The sequence below is a fragment of the Schistocerca gregaria genome, chromosome 1, assembly GCF_023897955.1.
Source record: "Schistocerca gregaria isolate iqSchGreg1 chromosome 1, iqSchGreg1.2, whole genome shotgun sequence".
NCBI lineage: Eukaryota > Metazoa > Arthropoda > Insecta > Orthoptera > Acrididae > Schistocerca > Schistocerca gregaria.
Genome location: NC_064920.1, coordinates 505,016,514 through 505,042,851, shown reverse-complemented (window position 1 = coordinate 505,042,851; position 26,338 = coordinate 505,016,514).

The window sequence follows — 26,338 nt, the reverse complement described above, 5'->3', positions numbered from 1 at the left end:
ATGGAACATGTTTTATGCTAATGAATTATGAAGTTTTTGAATAATGAAAATCTCCACTGTAAAAATCAATACGGATTCCGCAAACAGAGATCCTGCGAAAGTGAGATCGCTCTGTTTCTCCATGAGATCCACGGAGCCCTAGACAATGGTGCCCAGGTTGATGCCGCGTTCCTTGACTTCACAAAGGCATTTGACACGGTCGTACACTGCCGTTTAGCGAACAAAACATGGGCTTATCGAGTATCGGAGCAGATTTGCGACTGGATTCAAGACTTCCTTGCAGGCAGAACTCAACAAGTTACTCTTCAAGGAACAAAATCAACAGATGTAAAGGTAATTCCGGGGTACCCCAAGAAACTGTGATGGGACCGCTACTGTTGGCAATATAGCCCTATACACTGAAGAGCAAAAGAAACTGATACGCCTTCCTAATATCGCGTAGGGCCCCCGCGAGAACACAGAAGTGCCGCAACACAACGTAGCATTGACTCGACTATTGTCTGAGTTAGTGCTGGAGAGAATTGTCAACATGAATCCTGCAGGAATGTACATAACTCCGTAAGAATATGAGGGGATGGAGATCTCTGAACAACACTTTGCAAGGCATACCAGATATGCTCAATAGCGTTCTTGTCTGGGGAGTCTGATAGCCAGCACAAGTCTTTAAACTCAGAAGAGTGTTCCTGGAGCCCCTCTAGCAATTCTAGACGTGTGGAGTGTCGCATTGTCCTGCTGGCATTGCCCAAGTCCGTCGGAATGCATAATGGACATGAATGGATGCAAGTGATCAGAGAGGATGCTTACGTACGTGTCACCTGTCAGAATAGTATTTAGACGTATCAGGGATCTCATATGTTTCCAACTGCACACGGCCTACACCGTTATAGAGCCTCCACCAGCTCGAACAGCCCCCTGCTGACATACAGGGTTCATGTTCAAATGGCTCAAATGGCTCTGAGCACTATGAGACTTAACTTCTAAGGTCGTCAGTCCCCTAGAACTTAGAACTACTCAAACCTAACTAACCTATGGACATCACACACATCCATGGCTGAGACAGGATTCGAACCTGCGACTGTAGCGGTCGCGCGGTTCCAGACTGTAGCGCCTAGAACCGCTCGGCCACTTCAGCCGGCCAGGGTTCATGTATTGATGAGGTTGTCTCCATATCGCTTCACGTCCGTCCGCTCGATACAATTTGAAACGAGACTCGTCCCACCAGGCAACTTGTTTCCAGTCGTCAACAGTCCAATGTCGGTGTTGACGGGGGCACAGGCGAGGCGTAAGGCTTTGCGTCGTGCAGTCATCAAGGGTACACGAGTGGGCCTTTGGCTCCGACACTCTGTATCGATGATGTTTCGTCGAATGGTTCGCACGCTGACACTTACTGATAGCCCACCATTCAAATCTGCAGCAATTTGCGGAAAGGTTGCACTTCAGTCGTCGTTGGTCCCGTTCTTGCAGGATCTTTTCCCGGCCGCAGCGACATTGCAGATGGGATGTTTTACCGGATTCCTGATATTCACGCACTCGTGAAATGGTCGTTTGGGAAAATCCCCACTTCATCCCTATCTCGGAGATGCTGTGTCCCATCGCTCCTGCGCCAACTAAAACACCACGTTCAAACTCACTTAAACCTTGACAACGAGCCATTGTAGCAGCAGTAACCGATCTAACAAGTGCGCCAGACACTTATGTCTTGCATAGGCTTTGTCGACTGCAGCGCCGTATTCTGACTTTACATATCTCTATATTTGAATATGCATGCCTATACCAGCTTCTTTGGCGCTTCAGTGTATATAAATGATCTAACAGAAAGCGTCGGATGCTCTTTAATGCTGTTCGCTGATAATTCGGTTGTCTGTAACAAAGTAGCAACGTCAGAAGGTAGTAACGATTTGCAGAATGACCTCTAAAGGATTGATGAATGATGCTGGTTTTGGCAGTTGACCCTGAACGAATAAATGTAACGTATTGCGTATACGTAGGAAAAGAAACCCACTACTGTACAGCCATACTATCGATGACAAACAGCTGGAGACAGAGCACTTGCCCACGAGTTCGAGTCTCGGTCCGGCACACAGTTTTAATCTACCAGGAAGTTTCGTATCAGCGCACACTCCGACGCAGAGTGAAAATCTCATTCCAGCTGGAGACAGCGTCTGCCGTAAAATATCTAGGAGTAATTATCCAGACCGTCCTTAAGTGGGATGACCACGTGAAACAAACAGCTGAAAAAGCAGATGCCAAACTCAGAATCACCGGAAGAATATTAAGGAAATGTAACTTATCCACGAAGGAAGTGACCTATAAGGCGCTTGTGCGACCGATTCTTGAATATAGTTCACCTATTTGGGAACCGAACCACGCAGGACTGATAGAAGAAATAGAGAAGATACAACGAAGAGCGGTGCGTTTAGTCACGGGATCGTTTAGCCAGTGCGAGAGCGTTACGGAGATGCTCAACAAACTCAATTGGCAGACGTTACAAGAGAGGCGTTGTGCAACCACACAGAGATTTATAATTGAAATTTCGAGAGAGCGCTTTCCGAGAAGAGTCTGACAACATATTACTTCGCCCCACATACGTATTGCGTAACGACCACGAGGAGAAAATTCGAGAAATTAGAGCCAATGTAGAGGCTTACCGACAACCATTCATCTCAGACACTAGTCGCGAGTGGAACAGAGTTGGAGGACTCAGTTAGTGATAAAAGATGTACCCTCCGCCACACACCGTTAAGTGGCTTGTGCATTATGATGCAGATCTCTTTGAGTCCAAATTATTAATTTCAAAACTACTAATGAAATTTTCTTTTTGCGCTGAGGTTGGAGTAGGAAAAACGCAGAACGATTCCGTGATGACTTTACAAACTTCAGCGATGCTGGAGATTTGTAAAAGTATGATATGAGACGAGAGACTCCGGTCCGGAGGCGACCTAGTCGAAAATTATAAGCGAAAATTCTTCTGATACCAATCGCAGTGGACTTCTTCCAGTGGATGTTCTTTGGCTTCCATAGTTTGGGAGAAGGTATATGGACCAAAACAAGAAAAAATTGTTTAATAAACATGGGCTATAAAATGCATACCTTATCAGCTAAGAGTACTCGTTTGGCAAAAGAGATGTGTTCAACAGTAGCAAAGGTTAACAACTGCTCATAGGTCTTAAGGTACGCATTTTAGAGCCCACGTTTACTGGACAGTTTTTTCCTGTTTTGAGCCGTCTACCTCAACCCAAAATATGGAAAGCAAGTGCTTGCATTAGAAGACGTCCACTGTCAGAGATATGAGAAAAATTTTCGTTTATAACTTTCGACTTCGCCGTTTCTGGGCCAGGGTCCCTTACTTCAGAGTTATACGTTTATCCTTCTCCTTCATCCCTGAAAGTTTGAAATATCACATGGAATCACCCTCTACATATGCAATACCATGGAATGCTAATGCCCCACAATTAGTCTTGAAATAGTAAGTTAGCGAATTGGAAGCACAGGAAAGCATGGCACTATGTGGCATTATAAATTATAACCGCCGATAAAAATTTCTACTTGCTATGGGCACAACTGTTATCTCGGGAAGGCTAGGGACTCCAAGGTCGAACAATTTTTTCCAATCCCTCTCGCGCAATTCGGCGATGACATAAGTACGGTTTTGGGCATGCTGCCACTGGAACGTTTGTATCTCAGAGCAACTGATAATTGGCGAATTATAGCTTCAGGTCGAAGCAGCTTTGTACAAATACGTTAAATAAACTTCGAAAGAAAATTTTACCGAATGAACATTTTATAACTACATGACCGAGCACAACTAACAAGTGTTGCTGTTGCGTTATCATGCTGATAACAGGAAAAGCATGCAATATACATGTTGTAACAAAAATGTACTACAGAAATTGCAGGACACGTTCCTCACACGTAGACGAAGAAATTATGTGGTATGAACGTGGGTCTGGAAACACTTTGTTTCCATGTTGCAACTCATTTTCTCCAACTCATTAATTATGGGGAATACACAAGAACAGAACGCTAGAACCTTGGGAAACATTCACTCTTGCTAATGCCAACATGCACTCTTGGTGACTGGTTACGTAGTGGACCGCCAGTGTCTTGTTTTCCATGTCGATATTGCTATGCGACGTACGTTGTTGGTTATTGCTGCAGTCATGGACTGTGCGGCTGGTCCCGGCGGCGGTTCGAGTCCTCTCTCGGGCATGGGTGTGCGTGTTTGTCCTTAGGATAATTTAGGTTAAGTAGTGTGTAAGCTTAGGGACTGATGACCTTAGCAGTTAAGTCCCATAAGATTTCACACACATTTGAACATTTTTGTCATTGCTTATTTGTAGGTAACATCAACTGTTCCAGCAATCAGTGCTACCGTTGCAAGCACACGGCTTACCACGTATAGTTAATCAGAAACTCTGCTCGTGCAGCGGCAGTGTACACAAATGCAGATACGGCAGATGCTCATTTGATGTACGGATTAGCTAACGACAATGGCGCCTGCGCTCAGCATTCTTGCCGGGAGAGATTTCCAGGACGGAGATGCCCCGACGGGAAAACGTGTGAAGCCATTGATCGTCGAGTTAGGGAACACGGGGCATTTAATCCTGATACTAGCGACCAGGGAAGGTATAGAAGGATGAGGACATGCAACGGGAGGCGATAGTTCTTTATGCAGTTGATGAGGACCCTAGTGTCAGAACAAGGCATTCTGCAACACTGAAAGTTGACCACATGGCAGTGTGGCGAGTGTTACACGAGAACCAGCTGTATCCAAGTCATTTATAGCGCGCGGAGGCACTACCAGCAGCTGATTTTCCTGCACGGGTACTCCTCTGTGAATGGTTTATTCAACAAAGGGTCAACCCTAACCTTGGCGAAACTGTGCTGCTCACAGATGAGGCGTCGATTCAGCGAGATCCAATTGTAAGTTTCCACAATCGCATGTATGGACTGAAGTCAATCCTCATGCAACTGTTGAAGCAAGTCATCAACAAAGATTTTCCGATTTTCTGTCAATGTTTGAGTCGGCGTTGCTGGTTACTGGTTGTAACGCCTCTCTTTACTCCACCCAGGCGGAACAGACAAATTTATCACAGCTTCGTAGAGAATGTTCTTCTTGATCTGTTCGCAGATGTGCCTTTAGCTGTGCGACAAAACATGTACTTCATGCACGACGGAACACCTCCTCATTTTTAGTGTTAATATCTGTCTGCTTCTAAATAACGTATCTGGTGACAGGTAGGTAGAGACAGAGTAGTTGCCTGGCCTCCACGCTCTCTGGACCTAAACCCACTGGACTTTTATCGGTGGTGGCATTTGAAAGCACTTGTGTACGTAACCGCAGTACACGACGTACAGCGTCTCCGTGCCTATATCACGGAAGGCTGCGAAACCATACGCAATGCTCCAGGGATACATCAATGCATCCGAGATTCACATCAGCTGCCGGTTGATGTATGTACGTATCAATGCCGACGTAGAGCATGTTGAACGTCTCCTGCGAGAAAGAGTTGCAAGTGGTATGGTGGTGCGTTCTCGTCGTGTGTGTTTCCCGTGGTTGATGAGTTGGAAAAAATGAGTTGTAACATGGAAACAAGAGCGTTTCCAGACCCATGGTCATGTGACATAGTTTCTTCGTCTACTTGTGATGAATGTTCCTGCAATTTATGCCGTACATTTTTGTTACACCCTGTATGAGTACATATTTACTACGTGACGCAAAATACACTACACTTTGGAATAGCCACTGTGCACCGAGCTTGCTTGAAATAAAATCGTAATTTTCACAGTGTTTCAGTTTTAGCGCCAAGCTGTCATCGAATAATGTCATTTCTCTAATACTTCCTATTCTGGAACAGAAGCTAACACCTTACACAATAAGATCGAAAGTTTTTAATGAATTACGCATCTGTAGCGTTCCTTGTAACAGATAACCACTTCAAGACTCTCAGACGACAATGTGTTACTACTGGTCTTGCCAGCTGGCAAACTGGTGCGGACTACAAGGCAGCGACGATGAAGAAAACTCCTATGTGATCTGAGTCTTTCCCGGCGAATGTGCTGTATCCAAGGTTCTCGGGTGTCCAACCGGATCCGATCGTCGAAGTTCCACGATATTTCGGCGAATAACCCTTCCGCCATCATCAGCACCACCTGATGATGGTGGAACTGTTATTCGCCGAAAAATCGTGGAACTTCGACGATCGGATCCGGCTGGATACCCGAGAACCTTGGACACAAGAAAACTCCTCTTTCCGTCTATGGTGGAGCTGACTAGCGATGAACCACGAGCTCTCGTGTGGTTTTCCCTTTTATTCCACATCCGGTCTGGCGAGTGTTGAGTTCATCATTCATTCCACCTTCCCTGTTAACACAAACATAGCTAGCTTTCAGAAAAGCCATTTGATTTCAGTGTGCGATTTCACGTGTCAAACGACCACAGATAAATAGGGATCAGGTGTTGCTGTTTTTGTCGATCCTTTGTTTAAATCGAAACCTATTTGAATGTAATCAGCTTTCCCAACTGTGTCGTTGCGACCATGTGTGTACCGTTTTGTAACATTTCTGTACAGTGTAGAGTGGGGTCCGAGATTAGAACCGCACGGGGTAAAAACAGCTCTGTCAATTTCTTTTCATTGGTGAAAACAAGATTCATAATATTTAAAGTCATTTTCAAGTCGCGACGCAAGCATCGTGCGTGGTAGTGTTCTATTTGTGGTTTGGTTACATGTGATCTTTTAATGTGTTTATCAATATAATAATGAGGTTAAACTGCGCAACTGATAATGTCAACTACGAAGAAAATCAACAGTAAACAAATAGCAGCAGAAAATAGTGGTATAGGCAGAACTAACCAAAATGAAAATACACAACTGAAAAGCAGAAATTCTAGATTTTTATTTCAACTATTATTAATACTATAACTATTATTGCTGGTATTGAACATAACGTATGGTCCAGTACTATGGATCCTTTGCAAGACGCATTTAAGACACAATTCCTAATTCCGTTAAAGTGAAAACAATAAAATGAAGCAGACTAGATGTACAGATGAAGCTGAAAGCACCTCTGCCGACGTTCTACAGAGGCAACCAATGTAGAGTTCGCGCTGTATACGGTGAGCCATGAGCAATGAATTTTCGTCCGAAGCGCTGGGTGAGTTCATTCGTTTGTTCGGGAGGGGAGGCCGCCTCTGTCCTTTGCCTTCTGCCGTGCAGTGCACGTCTAGCGACCGTACTGCTAAGCACAGCATGGGATCCAGTCTGGAAACGCCATAGGGGCAGGAAGAGTTCTGAATAAGCAAGCACGAGAGATTGTTTATATCATAATAAAATTTATGTCGGAAGAGGCGCTAGAGGGGATATAAGTCCCACTAAAAAGTATAATAGAAAGTGTTCAGGATGCTACTAGTGTTTCACTTCTGACAACAAGAAGAATAGAGAGAGCAAAATCTGACATTTACGCGATTCTAACGAATAAGTTGTGGAGAGAATGATACACAATTTTCTTACGACAAACAAACAGTGTCCCAAAATAAAGTCGCTTTCTCCTGTGATAAGAGAAAATACGTCTTTTAAAGGTAATAGTTGTTCGTTACAGTACCTACACCACAAATTAAGCTTTAGGAACGATATTTTTAATTGCCATGTGCTGCTTATACATTTTTGGGCAATTAACATGGTTAATATTTACCAGGTGACATAAAACAACAGATAACAGTAAGGTGCTCGTGGAACGTGTAGAAATACTCAGTAAACATATTGTCTATTAAAAAAATAAAAAACTACTGTGAAAAGGGTAGACTATCGTATATGCTGATGAAACATATATTCACACACCCAATAAGTGAACAGAGGGACCAAGTGAGGGAGTAAAGGCGCCAGTTTCAAAAGTACAACCTCTCGTCACATTCTGGCTCGAAAATGAGTGCACTACATAAACTCCGTTGTCTTGAAACTGGCTACACAGAGAGAGAGAGAGAGAGAGAGAGAGAGAGAGGAGAGAGAGAGAGAGAGAGAGAGAGAGAGAGAGACAGAGGAGAGAGAGAGAGAGAGAGAGAGAGAGAGAGAGAGAGAAACCTCCCCAAAATCTAAAGAAAAATTCAGCATATTAGCTAAATTTCATGCACAGCAACATATAATATGCACCTCGTGCTAAATCATAGCGACCCCTGTTTTTCATTGCAAACTTCAAATATCATGCATATCTTCAAGTGTAGTTGTGACGTCTTTATGAACAATGTCCTTTACGAACACCATCAAGAAAAGATCCAGAAGCGTCAAGTCTGGCGAACGAGCCAGCCACGACACATCTCCGCGTCCAATCCAACGATTTGGGGAGTCTCTCTGCAACTCATTGCTACCCATCAGCGAAAAATGTGCCGGACACTCATCGCGTTGACACCACATTCTGTTTCTTGTTCCTAAAGGTATTTCTTTCAGTAAGAGACCTAATGTTCCTTGAAGTAATGTGGTGTACTTCCTACCATTAAGATTTCCTTCGATGGCATAAGGATCTATAATTCTGTCCTCCAGAATTCCACACCATACATTCACCGACCACGGTTTTTGGTGTGCAACTTGCCGCTGCCAACATGGATTTTCAGCTGCCCAATAATGCTTGTTACTCAAATTAACAATTCCATGGTTCATTAATGTGGCCTCGTCAGTAAATAAAATCAAATTAATAAATGTGTCATCTCCCTGAATCTGAAGTTGAGCCCATCGGCATAATTCAGTGCGACGCATACAATCCGTACCAGTTAATTCTTGGTGCAGACTGATAAGGTAAGGATGATATTTATGGCGATGCAGAACACGAACAACACTACTCTGGCTCATCACAGATTCCCTTGCGATTTGACGCGAACTAACACAAGGATCTCGAACCACAATGGCTAGAGTGCCGATTACCGTTTCTTCGTTACATACTTTCCTTTGCCGGATATGTTTCCGATGCGTTAAAGATCCAGTTGTTCTCAATGTATCATACACGTATTTAAATGTACGACGTTTAGGGTGAGTACGTTGACGATATCTTTCAGCTTATAAGTGTCTAGCGCTCACTGGATTTCGTTGACATTCTCCGTAAATGAGACGCATATCGATTTGTTCTTCGAAGGAATACGTCATTCACATTCGCTTGATTCGATGATACTAGTCGTACCGTTCCTACTAGTGTTATATTACGAAACCGTCAAATTGTGGGCGAATATTTACCATTTGCACAATTACGAGGGAGAATTGTCAGAGCATGTGCTTCGATAAGTGCGGAAGTGGTAAGGAATACCAGTCAATCCATGATAAGAAGATTGCAGCACTGCATTGATACCAATGGTCATCACTTCGAATACCTTCTGTAAATGGACGTTCATGCCACCTTTTTGACCTTCGATGACCTTCAAAGACATTACTGTTACACATTATTGGATTCGTCTCGATAGACGTTGTCAGTAAATAAGTACCAAACTATAGCATCCCATTAACAAAACAAAAAGTTGACCTAAGTTGACCTTCATGTCTCTGACGCGATCCCACCTAGCAACAAAAAACCAACGTCATATTATGGCCACCGTTGTCCCATGCGACATTTGTCCCTCAAACTTTTCCGCTACTATCATACTTTAGGAGTTATTCTAGGTGGCAATAGTTAGTGACTCACCCTCTATGACAGACTGCGAAAGTACTGATTTGCTGACTAAGTACTTGTGCAATCCTGCTTGTTAGGATTGTCGACACAGTGAAATGTGGAATTCAGTCACTGCACATGCGCAGACATCAGCAATGGCTGGCTCAGTTGGAAGGGGCTGTAAAGGCGAGAGCGACCCGTGATCAATTATTTGATCCTGAACCATCCTATTTGTCGTTTGAACGCTTTCTTCTTCTTGGAACAAGCAAGCAGCTCTCCGAAAAAATTGTCTATTATATATACTAGTATTAACGATTTTATATTTTTTCGCTTTTTTCTCTTTCAGTTTTGTAGACTCTATACTAATCGTCATATATAAAGTACTCACTTGGAGCAATGGTTGAAGAACGGTACTACGTGTCCTCAAAATTTAGTGTGTGCGGCAATTCTCTACAAAAAATATAAGTCTGATATCATCTACCTACTGATTCTTCTGCTTATGCAGATCGTTCACAGAGTCTCTTCTCTTTTATGTCGTTATACGTGTCTCTAGCTATATCTACGAATACAACTAAATTGTCTTTCCTATGGCTTTCTTTTCATCACTGTTTGTTGTGAGTCTGTAGGTATCAGTGACTCTCAAAAATACAGTCCACTGACTGTTGAACAGCAGAATACCTGCAGCAGCTAGTAGCCGACTGAGGACGTAGAAGAAGGAGAAGAAGTCTCTTGGTAGGCTGAGCATCGTTGCCAACTTTGTGGTTGTGTTGTATTAGCATTAATGGGTAAGTCATCTATGGAACATGTTCAAATCAGTGATGATAGTCTGGACTGGTCAGTGTGGATTCAGCTTTTAAACACCAATTATGTACTAGTGCAATAGCCAATCATGATAATTTCAAAGATCACAAACAATTTCTTGCCGCATGCTTGCCTGTTTTGACCAACAGAGTGCGGGAGCTGGGTCGGCCAGTTAAGATAAATGTTTCACTAATCTGTTAGTTCCTATTGCGCAAGTCGGGAAAGATTACGAAAATGTATATGAGCACCAAGAACGCAGCTCTATCTCTCTCTGCCGACATCGGTGAGTAGTACTCAGCCAATGTCACAGAGTGAATTAAAAAATAAAGACAAGAAATCTGTGGTAACCATTAATTCAAAGAACGATGTATATTGCCTGAAATGGTCAGTTTGGGAGTAGATAGTTTGTATCCAGAAAATTACCATGTGAATCTTGTGGCTAGCGATCTTCCATATTCAGATGTATTAAACTTTACAAATGTATCCCACTTAACTGAGTCATGTAGTGATACCTGAGAAAACAAAGTAAATGTATCTTTTAATGTGTATAGTATTCAGTACTCTGAGTATAAGTTTGTGGTTATAGGAGGGACTGAAGAGGAACACGAAGGAAAGAAGTTGTATGTGGTCCCACTGTATGTCTTGAAACAGTGTAAAAGCGAGAAACGTGAATGTCTTAACGCTATCTGTTACAAACGCATAAAGTCACCCTTTCTACTCAATGAAAAACTTTTCGAGACTAGTGCGAAGTAGCATTACTGCTTGTCTCCGTTAAATTGAGGTATGTGAACGACGTTCATTCTACTTTCCTTCTAAAGAGAAGTTGGCAGCGCACATAGTGGACTTCTACAGTTCACACCAATGAGAAGTATAATGCTCCAAGCGAAGAAACAATTCTCAAAATTCGACTTGTACAGCAAACAATCATAATTGACATTCAACGTTTATGCACACACTGAATGCTCGCTGCAGCCGTATACTAGAAACGAAATTCTTTCACCACATAATGTGGTTGCCTAAGTGTACTGTAGCTGTAATGACGAATATTCAGAGTTTGAGCTGTACTGTAAAGTAGATTGCAAGGAGTGGTTTACCAAACAGTTGTGTCAAAAGACTGTTGAGTGAGTAAAAAATTACCTGTTGCAGGACAAGCAGATTAGTATGGAAGAGGAAGCAGCTCTTCGAACAGCAGAAATTTGCACGGCATACGAAGCAAGCTTCAAGCAAGCAGATGTGAAAGACGGCGGTTATTGCCTTTTTAAAGGCAGATTTTATTGAGCTGCACATGATATCTGTAATTTAAATTACAGACATAATTTTCTGGTGACTGTTGTGTTTCAAAATTTAACGAATTATAATGTGCACTTTATAATCATGAATAACTGTGAACGAATGGAAAAAAACTGGGAAAATAAAAGCTTTCACTAAATTTATCGCAGTGGACTATCGTGTTGTTGTTGTTGTCTTCAGTCCTGAGACTGGTTTGATGCAGCTCTCCATGCTGCTCTATCCTGTGCAAGCTGCTTCATCTCCCAGTACCTACTGCAACCTACATCCTTCTGAATCTGCTTAGTGTACTCATCTCTCGGTCTCCCCCTACGATTTTTACCCTCCACGCTGCCCTCCAACGCTAAATTTGTGATCCCTTGATGCCTCAAAACATGTCCTACCAACCGATCCCTTCTTCTAGTCAAGTTGTGCCACAAACTTCTCTTCTCCCCAATCCAATTCAATACCTCCTCATTAGTTACGTGATCTATCCACCTTGTCTTCAGTATTCTTCTGTAGCACCACATTTCGAAAGCTTCTATTCTCTTCTTGTCCAAACTAGTTATCGTCCATGTTTCACTTCCATACATGGCTACACTCCAAACAAATACTTTCAGAAACGACTTCCTGATACATAAATCTATATTCGATGTTAACAAATTTCTCTTCTTCAGAAACGCTTTCCTTGCCATTGCCAGTCTACATTTTATATCCTCTCTACTTCGACCATCATCAGTTATTTTACTTCCTAAATAGCAAAACTCCTTTACTACTTTAAGTGTCTCATTTCCTAATCTAATTCCCTCAGCATCACCCGATTTAATTTGACTACATTCCATTATCCTGGTTTTGCTTTTGTTGATGTTCATCTTATATCCTCCTTTCAAGACACTGTCCATTCCGTTCAACTGCTCTTCCAAGTCCTTTGCCGTCTCTGACAGAATTACAATGTCATCGGCGAACCTCAAAGTTTTTACTTCGTCTCCATGAATTTTAATACCTACTCCAAATTTTTCTTTTGTTTCCTTTACTGCTTGCTCAATATACAGATTGAATAACATCGGGGAGAGGCTACAACCCTGTCTCACTCCTTTCCCAACCACTGCTTCCCTTTCATGCCCCTCGACTTTTATGACTGCCATCTGGTTTCTGTACAAATTGTAAATAGCCTTTCGCTCCCTGTATTTTTCCCCTGCCACCTTTAGAATTTGAAACAGAGTATTCCAGTCAACATTGTCAAAAGCTTTCTCTAAGGCTACAAATGCTAGAAACGTAGGTTTGCCTTTTCTTAATCTTTCTTCTAAGATAAGTCGTAAGGTCAGTATTGCCTCACGTGTTCCAACATTTCGACGGAATCTAAGAATCTAAACTGATCCTCCCCGAGGTCTGCATCTACCAGTTTTTCCATTCCTCTGTAAAGAATTCGCGTTAGTATTTTGCAGCTGTGACTTATTAAAGTGGTAGTTCGGTAATTTTCACATCTGTCAACACCTAGTCAGATAAAATATCGCTTTATAGAGTTCTTTAACTTTCTGGCATGATGTGTAGAAAAATTTGCCTCATATTTAAAGCCTTGAGAGATGAAAATAAATAGAGAATATTTCCCTGACTGCGTGCAGTTTAATTTGATCAACAAGAAAGACGTTCTTTCTCTGTCAGCATGTAACTGATGAATCCGTTTTGCTGGACGAACAGTTGCAGGCCGATTGAGGCGTTCAAAAGCTTGCTGTCTGGTGAACCAACAACCAAGGAACGGGAATACCAAAGAGTGTGCAAAGTGTGGGGCGTACTTGATTGCAAGACTTTGGGAGATTACTCTGACTTATACTCGTACTTAAAAACCAATGACTCGCATCTGGCTGATGTGCTTGGAAGCTTCTGCACTCTATATCTATATATTCATCATATTCCGCCAGTCAGCTAATGGTGTGTGGCGAAGGGTACTTTCGGTACCACTATCTGACCCTTCCAACTCTGTTCCACTCGCGAATAGTGCGTGGGAAGAATAATTGTCGGTAAGGCTCTGTATTGGCTCTAATTTCTCGAATTATCTCCTCTTGGTCAATACGCGAGATGTGTATGGGGGAAATACTATGTTGTCCGACTCCTGAAAAGCGCTGTCCAGAAATTTCAGTTGTAAATCTCTCCGTGATGCACAAAGCCTCTCTTGTAACTTCTGCCCGTGAAGTTTGTTTAGCAGTTCCGGAACGCTCTCCCGCCAGCCGAACGATCCTGTGAGGAAACGTGCCGCTCTTCCTTGGATCTTCTCTATCTCCTCAATCAATCCTACCGGGTAGGGATCTCAGACAGATGAACAGTACTCAAGAATCGGGCGAACAAGCGCCTTACAAGCCAGTTCTTTCGTGGATGAGTTACATTTGCTTAAGATTCTTCCGATGAATCTGAGTCTGGTGCCTGCTTTTCCCACTATCTATTTTATATGGTCATGTCGCTGTGGCTAGTTACGCCTAGATATTTTACGGCACACGCTGTCTCCAGCTGTTTGTCATCAATAATGTAGCTGTACAGTAGTGGATTTCTTTTCCTATGTATGCACAATATGTTGCATTTATTAACGTTCAGAGTGAATGGCAGAGTCTGCACCATTCATCAATTCTCTGCAGGTCGTTCTGCAAATTCTTACTATCTTCTGGTGCTGCTACTTTAGTATAAACAACTATATCATCTGCGAATAGCCTCAAATAGCATCCGAAGATTTCTACTACTTCATAAGCTCTTTTTTTTCATTATACGGCATTACGAGACGGCGTCAAATGCCTTCCTGATATCAAGAAACACGGCATCAACCTGAGCGCCGTTGTCCACCGCGCTGTCGATCTCATAGAGGAACAGAGCGAACTGAGTTTCGGGATCTCTGTTTGCGGAATCCATGCTGATTTTTATAGAGGAGATGTTCATTTTCCAAGAACGTCATAATTCGCCATAATTCTTCAACAGATTGACGTCAACGATATAGGTCATAATTGTGTGGATCTGTCTTGCGGCCTTTCTTAAAAACGGGAATAACCTGCGCTTTTTTCCAGTCGTTAGGTACCTTTCGTTGCTCAAGCGATCTACGATAAATTACTGCTAGAAGGGGAATAACTTTTTCCCATTAACTTTATAGAATCTTATAGGTATCTCATCTGGTCTTGAAACTTCTCCACTACTAAACGATTGTAGCTGCCATCCAATTCCGTGATCGGTTATCTCAATATCTGCCATTTCGACGTTTTCACGACGATTGAAAGGAGGGTCAGTGTTACGATCTTCCGCGGTGAAACAACTTCGGAAGACCGAATTCAGTATTTCGGCGTTCTCACTGGTATCTTCCGTTTCAGTACCGGTGTGGTCGCTGAGAGAATGGATGATTTTGACCCACTTACTGCTTTTACATACGACCAAAATGTCTTAGGGTCTTCACTCACCTTCAAAATCATTGAACGCTTCTCTCATTGCTCTCCTTACGCTCGTTTTCGCTTCGTTCAGCTTTTGCTTGTCAGCTAGGTTTTTTCTTCTCTTGACTCTGAGATGAAGTGCTCTTTCACTACGTAGCAGTTTTCTAACACGGCTATTAATCCATGATGGATCTTTCCCATCCCTTAAAGCCTTACTCGATACGTGCACTACTGGCCATTAAAATTGCTACACCACGAAGATGACGCGAAATTTAACCGACAGGAAGATGGTGCTTTGATATGCAAATGATTAGCTTTTCAGAGCATTCACACAAGACTGGCGCCAGTGGCGACTCCTACAACGCGCTGACATGAGGAAAGTTTCCAACCGATTTCTCATACACAAACAGCAGTTGACCGGCGTTGCCTGGTGAAACCTTGTTGTGATGCCTCGTGTAAGGAGGAGAAATGCGTACCATCACGTTTCCGACTTTGATAAAGGTCGGATAGTAGCCTATCGCGATTGCGGTTTATCGTATTGCGATGTTGATGCTCGCGTTGGACAAGATCCAATGACTGTTAGAAGAATATGCAATCGGTGGGTTCAGGAGGGTAATACGGAACGCTGTGTTGGATCCCAACGACCTCGTATCACTAGCAGTCGAAATGACAGGCATCTTATCCGCATGGCTGTAACGGATCGTGAAGCTACGTCTCGATCCCTGAGTCAACGGATGGGGACGTGTGCAAGACATCAACCATCTGCACGAACAGTTCGACGACGTTTGCAGCAGCATGGACTATCAGCTCGGAGGCGGTGGCTGCGGTTACCCTTGACGCTGCATCACAGACAGGAGCGCCTGCGATGGTGTTCTCGACGACGAACCTGGGTGCACGAATGGCAAAACGTCATTTTTTTCGGATGAATCCAGGTTCTGTTTACAGCATCATGATGGTCGCATCCGTGTTTGGCGACATCGCGGTGAACGCACATTGGAAGCGTGTATTCGTAATCGCCATACTGGCGTATCACCCGGCGTGACGGTATGGGTTGCCATTGTTTACACGTCTCGGTCACATCTTGTTCGCACTGAGAGCACTTTGAAGAGTGGACGTTACATTTCAGATGTGTTACGACCCGTGGCTCTACCCTTCATTCGATCCCTGCGAAACCCTACATTTCAGCAGGATTATGCACGACCGCATGTTGCAGGTCCAGTACGGGCATTTCTGGATACAGAAAATGTTCGACTGCTGCCCTGGCCAGCACATTCTCCAGATCTCTCACCAATTGAGAACGTCTGGTCAACGGTGACCGAGCAACTGGCTCGTCACAATACGCCAGTCACTACTCTTGATCAAATGTGGTATCGTGTTGAAGCTGCATGGGCAGTTGTACCTGTACACGCCATCCACCCTCTGTTTGACTCAATGCCCAGGTGTATCGAGGCCGTTACTATGGCCAGAGGTGGTTGTTCTGGGTACTGATTTCTCAGGACCTATGCACCCAAATTGCGTGGAAATGTAATCACATGTCAGTTCTAGTATAATATATTTGTCCAATGAATACCCGTTTATCATCTGCATTTCTTCTTGGAGTAGCAATTTTAATGGCCAGTAGTGTACTTGTCTAGTACATATTGAACGATGCCTTTGAATTTTTTCCATTTGTTCTCCAAATCATTTACATTTACATTTACACTCCGCAAGCCACCCAACGGTGTGTGGCGGAGGGCACTTTACGTGCCACTGTCATTACTTCCCTTTACTGTTCCAGTCGCGTATGGTTCGCGGGAAGAACGACTGCCGGAAAGCCTCCGTGCGCGCTCAAATCTCTCTAATTTTACATTCTTGATCTCCTCGGGAGGTATAAGTAGGGGGAAGCAATATATTCGATACCTCATCCAGAAACGTACCCTCTCGAAACCTGGACAGCAAGCTACACCGCGATGCAGAGCGCCTCTCTTGCAGAGTCTGCCACTTGAGTTTGCTAAACATCTCCGTAACGCTATCACGCTTACCAAATAACCCTGTCACAAAACGCGTCACTCGTCTTTGGATCTTCTCTATCTCCTCTGTCAACCCGATCTGGTACGGATCCCACACTGATGAGCAATACACAAGTATAGGTCGAACGAGTGTTTTGTAAGCCACCTCCTTTGTTGATGGACTACATTTTCTAAGGACTCTCCCAATGAATATCAACCTGACACCCGCCTTACTAACAATTAATTTTATATGATCATTCCACTTCAAATCGTTCCGCACGCATACACCCATATTTTACAGAAGTAACTGCTACCAGTGTTTGTTCCGCTATGATATAATCATACAATAAAGGATACTTCTTTCTATGTATTCCCAATACATTACATTTGTCTATGTTAAGGGTCAGTTGCCACTCCCTGCGCCAAGTGCCTATCCGCTGCAGATCTTCCTGCATTTCGCTGCAGTTTTCTAATGCTGCAACTTCTCTGTATACTATAGCATCATCCGCGAAAAGCCACATGGAACTTCCGACACTATCTACTAGGTCATTTATATATATTGTGGAAAGCAATGGTCCCATAACACTCCACTCTGGCACGCCAGAGGTTACTTTAACGTCTGTAGATGTCTCTCCATTGATAACAACATGCTGTGTTCTGTTTGCTAAAAACTCTTCAATCCAGCCACATAGCCGGTCTGATACCCCGTAGGCTCTTACTTTATCAGGCGACAGTGCGGAACTGTATCGAACGCCTTTCGAAAGTCAAGGATAATGACATCTACCTGGGAACCTGTATCTAATATTTTCTCGGTCTCATCAACAAATAAAGCGAGTTGGGTCTCACCCGATCGCTGTTTCCGGAATCGATGTTGATTCATACAGAGTAGATTCTGGGTTTCCGGAAATGACATGATACGCGAGCAAATGACGTGTTCTAAAATTCTACTACGAAGTGCATTCAAGTTCTAAGGCCTCCGATTTTTTTTCTATTTAACTACTCACCCGAAATCGATGAAACTGGCATTATTTCTCGACGTAATCGCCCTGAAGACGTACACATTTTCACAACGCTGACGCCATGATTTCATGGGAGCGGCGAAGGCTTCTTTAGGAGTCTGTTTTGATCACTGGAAAATCGCTGAGGCAATAGCAGCACGGCTGGTGAATGTGCGGCCACGGAGAGTGTCTTTCATTGTTGGAAAAAGCCAAAATTCACTAGGAGCCAGGTCAGGTGAGTAGGGAGCATGAGGAATCACTTCAAAGTTGTTATCACGAAGAAACTGTTGCGTAACGTTAGCTCGAAGTGCGGGCGCGTTGTCTTCGTGAAACAGCACACGCGCGGCCATTCCCGGACGTTTTTGTTGCAGTGCAGGAAGGAATTTGTTCTTCAGAACATTTTCGTAGGATGCACCTGTTACCGTAGTGCCCTTTGGAACGCAATGGGTAAGGATTACGCCCTCGCTGTCCCAGAACATGGACATCATCATTTTTTCAGCGCTGGTGGTAACCCGAATTTTTTTTTTTTTTGGGTGGCGATGAATCTCTGTGCTTCCACTGAGCTGACTGGCGCTTTGTTTCTGGATTGGATAATGGCATCCACGTCTCATCCATCGTCACAACCGACGAAAAGAAAGTCCCATTCATGCTCTCGTTGCGCGTCAACATTGCTTGGCAACATGCCACACGAGCAGCCATGTGGTCGTCCGTCAGCATTCTTGGCACCCACCTGGATGACACTTTTCGCATTTTCAGGTCGTCATGCAGGATTGTGTGCACAGAACCCACAGAAATGCCAACTCTGGAGGCGATCTGTTCAACAGTCATTCGGCGATTCCCCAAAACAATTCTCTCCACTTTCTCGATCAAGTCGTCAGACCGGCTTTTGCAAGCCCGAGGTTGTTTCGGTTTGTTGTCACATGATGTTCTGCCTTCATCAAACTTTCGCACCCATGAACACACTTTCGACACATCCATAACTCCATCACCACATGTCTCCTTCAACTGTCGATGAATTTCAATTGGTTTCACACCACGCAAATTCAGAAAACGAATTATTGCACGCTGTTCAAGTAAGGAAAACGTCGCCATTTTAAGTATTTGAAACAGTTCTCATTCTCGCCGCTGGCGGTAAAATTCCATCTCCCATAAGGTGCTTCCATCTCTGGGACGTATTGACAATGAACGCGGCCTCATTTTAAAACAATGCGCATGTTTATATCTCTTTCCAGTCCGGAGAAAAAAAATCGGAGGCCTTAGAACTTGAATGCACCTCGTACAGATCGATGTCAGAGATATAGGTCTATAGTTTTGCGCATCTGCTCGACGACCCTTCTTGAAGACTGGGACTACCTGTGCTCTTTTCCAGTCATTTGGAACCTTCCGTTCCTCTAGATACTTGCGATACACAGCTGTTAGAAGGGGGGCAAGTTATTTCCGTACTCTGTGTAGAATCGAATTGGTATCCCGTTAGGTCCAGTGGACTTTCCTCTGTTGAGTGATTTCAGTTGCTTTTCTATTCCTTGGACACTTATTTCGATGTCAGCCATGTTTTCGTTTGTGCGAGGATTTAGAGAATGAACTGCAGTACGGTCTTCCTCTGTGAAACAGCTTTGGAAAAAGGTGTTTAGTATTTCAGCTTTACGCGTGTCATCCTCTGTTTCAATGCCATCATCATCCCAGAGTGTCTGGATATGCTGTTTCGAGCCACTTACTGATTTAACGTAAGATCAGAACTTCCTAGGATTTTCTGACAAATCGGTACATAAAATTTTCCTTTCTAATTCACTGAACGCTTCACGCTTACGCTAAGTTTGTCATCGTTTAGCTTCTGTTTGTCTGAGAGGTTTTGGCTGCGTTTAAACTTGCATTGAAGCTCTCTTTGCTTTCGCAGTAGTTTCCTAACTTTGTTGTTGAACCACGCTGGGTTTTTCCAGTCCCTCACAGTTTTACTCGCCACGTACCTGTCTAAAACGCATTTTACGATTGCCTTGAACTTTTTCCATAAACACTCAACATTGTCAGTGTCGGAATAGAAATTTTCGTTTTGATCTGTTAGGTAGTCTGAAATCTGCCTTCTATTGCCGGCCAGGATAGCCGAGCGTTTCTAGGCGCTACAGTCTGGAACCGCGTGACCGCTACGGTCGCAGGTTCGAATCCTGCCTCGGGCATGGATGTGTGTGTTGTCCTTAGGTTAGTTAGGTTTAAGTAGTTCTAAGTTCTAGGGGACTGATGACCTTAGAAGTTAAGTCCCATAGTGCTCAGAGCAATTTGAACCATCTGCCTTCTATTACTCTTGCTAAACAGATAAACCTTCCTCCCTTTTTTTTATATTCTTATTTACTTCCATATTCAGGGTTGTTGCAATGGCCTTATGATCACTGATTCCCTGTTCTGCGCCTACAGTGTCGAAAACTTCGGGTCTGTTTGTTATCAGTAGGTCCAAGATATTATCTCCACGAGTCGGTTCTCTGTTTAACTGCTCGAGGGAATTTTCGTATAGTGCCAGTATAATGTCATTCGATGCTCTGTCTCTACCACCTGTCCTAAACGTCTGAGTGTCCCACTCTATATCTGGTAAATTGAAATCTCCACCTAAGACTATAACATGGTGACGAAATTTATGTGAAATGTAATCCAGATTTTCTCTCAGTTGTTCTGCCACTAATGCTGCTGCGTCGGGAGGTCGGTAAAAGAAGCCAATTATTAACCTATCTCGGTTGTTGAGTGTAACCTCCATCCATAATAATTCACAGGAACTATCCGCTTCTACTTCACTACAGGATAAATTACCACTAACAGCGACAAACACGCCACCACCGGTTGTATGTAATCTATCCTTTCTAAATACCGTCCGTGCCTTTGTAAAAATTTCGGCAGAATTTATCTCTGGCTTCAGCCAGCTTCCCGTACCTATGACAATTTCATCTTAGGTGCTTTCTATCAGCGCTTGAAGTTCCGATACTTTACCAACGCAGCTTCAACAGTTTACAATTACAATACAGATTGCTGCTTGTTCCCCGCATATCCTGACTTTGCCCCGCACCCTTTGAGGCTGTTCAGTACTTGCCCGAGGCCATCTAACCTAAAAAAAACCGCCCAGTCCACGCCACACAACCCCTGCTACCCGTGTAGCCGCCTGCTGTGTGTAGTGGACTCCTGACCTATCCAGCGGAACCCGAAACCCCACCACCCTATGGCGCAAGTCGAGGAATCTGCAGCCCACACGGTCGCAGAACCGTCTCAGCCTCTGATTCAGACCCTCCACTCGGCTCTGTACCAAAGGTCTGCAGTCAGTCCTGTCGACGATGCTAGCGAGACTGGCAGTCTTCACCAAATCAGATAGCCGCCGGAAGCCAGAGAGGATTTCCTTCGACCCATAGCGACACACATCATTGGTGGCGACATGAGCAACTACCTCCAGATGGGTGCACCCTGTACCCTTCATGGCATCCGGAAGGACCCTTTCCACATCTGGAATGACTCCCCCCGGAATGCACACGGAGGGCACATTCGTTTTCTTCCCCTCTATTGTTGCCATATCCGCAAGGGGCCCCAGTATGCGCCTCATCATCTATTATTTGATGCTTGCTGCTGAGATATTCTGAAATTTGTATCCTGTCACTCTTGCTGAGCAAATATATCTTCCTACCTTTCTTAAAATTCCCTGTAGACCTGTCGTCATAGGTGCTGCCACAGCCTTATGATCACTGATACCTTCCTCTGCGTTAACTGATTCGATAAGCTCAGGTCTGTTTGTTGCCAGGAGGCCTAAGACGTTACCCTCACTCTTTTCCTAAAAGATACAAACTAGATCTGACATGTTATGTGACATCACATGGCGTGGCATGGAATGCACTGGCTGAAAACCACTGAAGAAAATTTGTAACTTATTGCTTATTGAGCAATTATAATTTGTTGACCATGGCATCAGAGGTGGTAATAGTCCACTGCTTACACAGACAAGCAGCAGCAAAAAATATGTTTGTGGCTATGATGAAAATAGTGGTAAGTCGTATACTGCATACCTCGTTGTTGATGATGTGTACAGCTGAGACATGAAGCAACACTCACCGCTCTCAGCGAGTAAAGCATCCTGAAAATTGTCACCCCACTTTGTGGGGCCATATAAGGTGCTGGAGGTATCCACTGCAGTCACGCTTAGGCTCTGCTAGGAAAAGAGGGGAAGTGGGTTGTGGGTGCACCTTAGCCAAGTTACGAGAGAGAGTTCTAATTAAGTTTCCCTTTGTGAGAACTGCCCTGTCCCCTGGGTTCTTGTTTTGGGGAGGGGGAGGGGGGAGAGGGCTGAACCGTTACGTGGCCGATAGCTCGCATTACATTCCTGGAACATTCTTTGGCATTAAGGGAACGTGCCACGTTTACCGCGAGTGCCGTTGAGACCATTTTTCTGGGTAGAGGCAGTGCGTGAAACATCAGAGACAGTGCACTTCCACAGGGCAACGGGCTGGCTGTTTGTTCTACCGCCCAAGTTAGTCTGGCGGAGCATTTTCTGGGCACAAGGGAACTGCACCGGAAATGGGAGTGGACACATTATTCCTTTGGCCGACCAGGTCTGGAGGCGAATTGTGGGTCGTCGTCATCTACACATCTGCTGGAGGCTCCGAAGTTGCGGCTTTGTATGCTCATTGAACTACTTCTGTTTCGTTGCTTCGGTTCCGAGACCACGTGGTATTCGTAAAGACCGGTCTTGCAATCCGCTGTGAGCGTGATGATCGTGACTGATTCGCTTCCGGAGCACGTCTGTGCCCTGCTGCTTCTATACTGGATTCAGTTCAGCCTTCTGTTGTTGTTGTTGTTGTTCTCTGTTCCTGCATCTGGCCAGACAATTTGAGGAGCGTCTCACTCGGATCCAAACATAATAGCTTCCATTTGGTAACTGTCATACAGTTGTTACTTGATGGTGTGTTTTAAATTGCTGGGGTTTTGTAAATCGCTCTGCCCTTGAATGTGTCATTATCCAGGACGTTCAAAGTATTTTTTGTTTGGTATGTTATGCACTAAATCGCCAAGTTGCTTTCATTAGTTATTTGGACCCTGCAAGCTTATGCGCCTTGTTGGGGTAAATCTTGTTTGCACGTATTTTCGTCGGTTATACTTCCAAGCCAAGCTTGTGTTTACATAGGGCAGGTTCATCAGCCAACCGTTCGCACCTCCCTTCGATCTATGTTTTCCGTCCTGTTCGATGGTTAAGTTTTTACTGTTTCCACCTTTTGGCGTAATTTGAAGCTAAATGTTGGTTGGCTGATGAACTTCTTCAGTATCAGGCATAAGGGGGGGCGGGGGGGCTGTGCCTTCGGACAATGCTGAGTCAGCACATTGCAGTAAGTGACCTACTTTGCAGCATTAATAACGTGTACTTAGGCTCATGGCATTAACTCTACCCTCTTCAAAGAATCTGGCACATCAAATTCTACCTGTTGCTACACGTGAAACTAGTTATTTATTTACAGATCATTGTAGCCACATCTGGTTAGTCTTGGACTCACAACAGCTATAAGTGTCTGTCAGCGACTTTTTAACAGATAAAACAGATACCGAGTTTCATTTGACACACACACACACATTCATTTGACACACACACACACACACACGGCTCCATCCCCTAGCTGTTCAAATGGTTCAAATGGATCTGAGCACGATGCGACTTAACTTCTGAGATTCTCAGTCGCCTAGAACTTAGAACTAATTAAACTTAACTAACCTAAGGAACATCACACACAACCATGCCCGAGGCAGGATTCGAACCTGCGACCGTAGCGGTCGCTCGGCTCCAGACTGCAGCGCCTAGAACCGCACGGCCACTCCGGCCGGCTTCCGCTGGCTGTTTCTAAAAACTAGTCCTGAGAAAAAATACCAGAAATGGGTTTTCACAGTTACATTACACATGCTTAAGTTCCCTTTTACAGTTCACTCAGTGCAGGACTCTTAAATGTGTTAGGTCACACAGTGTACACACAACCATTGCCACTGGTTCATTCCTTCGGCACTTCACTGTTACCACAATTTAATCTATACCCGACATAATGAAAATTAGAACAGCAGCAAGAGGAAAAATCCAGGAGCAACAGGTACAAGTATCCTAAAAGTGATTATGAAGTGCACATTATGATACTTACTTATGTTTCCCTTAACTGCTGCAAACGTCGAACCACAACTGTAGTCTCCATCCCATTTCTAATATATCATGTAGACGATGTGAGTATGCTCTGATAGGGGATGCTGGAGCAGATGAGTCAGAAGCCACTCAGAGGTAGCAGAATTTCTCTATTAATTTATTACAAGCTCAGTCCCTTATCTGGTGTCGGCTGGAATGTGGGCTCTACCGATGGACCGTATCTTTATGAAGCGTTACAGTAGCATGCTGCACACTGCTACGCTCAGTGCAGCATAGACGTAGTTCGACCTTGCATCGTAGACAGCGGTCAAGTTGCGTCAGGACTGACGCAGCAGGCTGATGCTGCCGACTTAATGTAGGTACAACCATCCAGGGAACAAGCCCCAAGCCGGCAACCAACTGGCACCAACTGGCACTGGCGAGTAGGGATGGGATAAACCGATTAGTTGAAACCGATAGGGCCTCGTTTATAACAAGTTGTTTTATTTTTTACTAATCATGAATAAAAAACCAGTATATCAGTTTGCCACAGCAGCAAAGCTAAAATTTTTAGCCCTTAAATAAAACTTTTTTAAAAACGAGTGATTTTTATTTGTAAACTTTCCATTACTTTGAAATATTTTGCTATTAGAGAAAATCGGAAAATCTATGAGTCCTATTTCGATAACAACGCCGACTATTAGAAACGAGAAAAAAATACATGACAGAAGTATCGGTACAGTATTGAGACAGTAATGTACACTATGCCCTGACGGCGTGTAGCACGGGCTATTGCATGATGTGTGTGCATATGCAGTGAATAGCGTGCAAGTCTTACCAACAGCTGCTTAAAACTAAATAAATATATCTGACTACAAAACGAGCTTTCCATTCAAAACAGTTAAAAGAAGAGAACATTATAAATTTTATTCAAGAGATTATCTGTCTGCCATTGCTACGAACTGTGAAAGAGGAAGGAAATTATGGCAACAGTAGTAAAATGAAAACTTAACAGGGCAGCTTAATTTACAATGACAGTAAAACGTAGCTGATCAGTTCACTGTGCCTGTATAATATGGCTTTAGCTGCTTGTAGACCTCGGAAACAGACACTTAACTTGAAAAACGAAGAGCTGTCCAACCTCTGTTTTCACACTTTTAGCACTGACTTTTCGTAACGCCCGAACAGTGGTATGTTCTTCGATTATAATTCGACTTTTGAGCAAAGTTTCAGAAAAATCACCGTCAATAGGAGAGTTCTGGTGACTTTTTGTACTTTTCAAGCCCTCTTCAATATACGAGAAAAGCAGCGAATGGTCAACTGACAAAGATTTCTTTTAATTACCTATTGTAAGGCTCGTCCGCTGCCAGGCTGGAAACCCAAACTGTTTGTCAGGACACAGACCAAGGACTTACCTGGAGTCATTACACAGACATTAAAACAGTATTCAAGATTATTCCATTTATTACTAAGAAAACAAATCACTTTAGTGTCTTCAGCGACGACTGGTGCCTATATAATCCGGAAACATCGATCGTGTGAGACCCAACTCGCTTTATTTCTTCATGAGACCCAGAAAATATTAGATACAGGCTCCCAAGTAGATGCTATTTTCCTTGACTTCCGGAAGGCGTTCGCTACAGTTCCGCACTGTTTCCTGATAAACAAAGTAAGAGCCTACGGAATATCAGACCAGCTGTGTGGCTGGATTGAAGAGTTTTTAGCAAACAGAATACAGCATGTTGTTATCAATGGAGAGACGTCTACAGACGTTAAAGTAACCTCTGGCATGCCACAGGGGAGTGTTATGGGACCATTGCTTTTCACAATATATATAAATGACCTAGTAGATAGTGTCGGAAGTTCCATGCGGCTTTTCGCGGATGATGCTGTAGTATACAGAGAAGTTGCAGCATTAGAAAATTGTAGCGAAATGCAGGAAGATCTGCAGCGGATAGGCACTTGGTGCAGGGAGTGGCAACTGACCCTTAACATAGACAAATGTAATGTATTGCGAATACATAGAAAGAAGGATCCTTTATTGTATGATTATATGATAGCGGAACAAACACTGGTAGAAGTTACTTCTGGGAGTATGCGTGCGGAACGATTTGAAGTGGAAAGATCACATAAAATTAATTG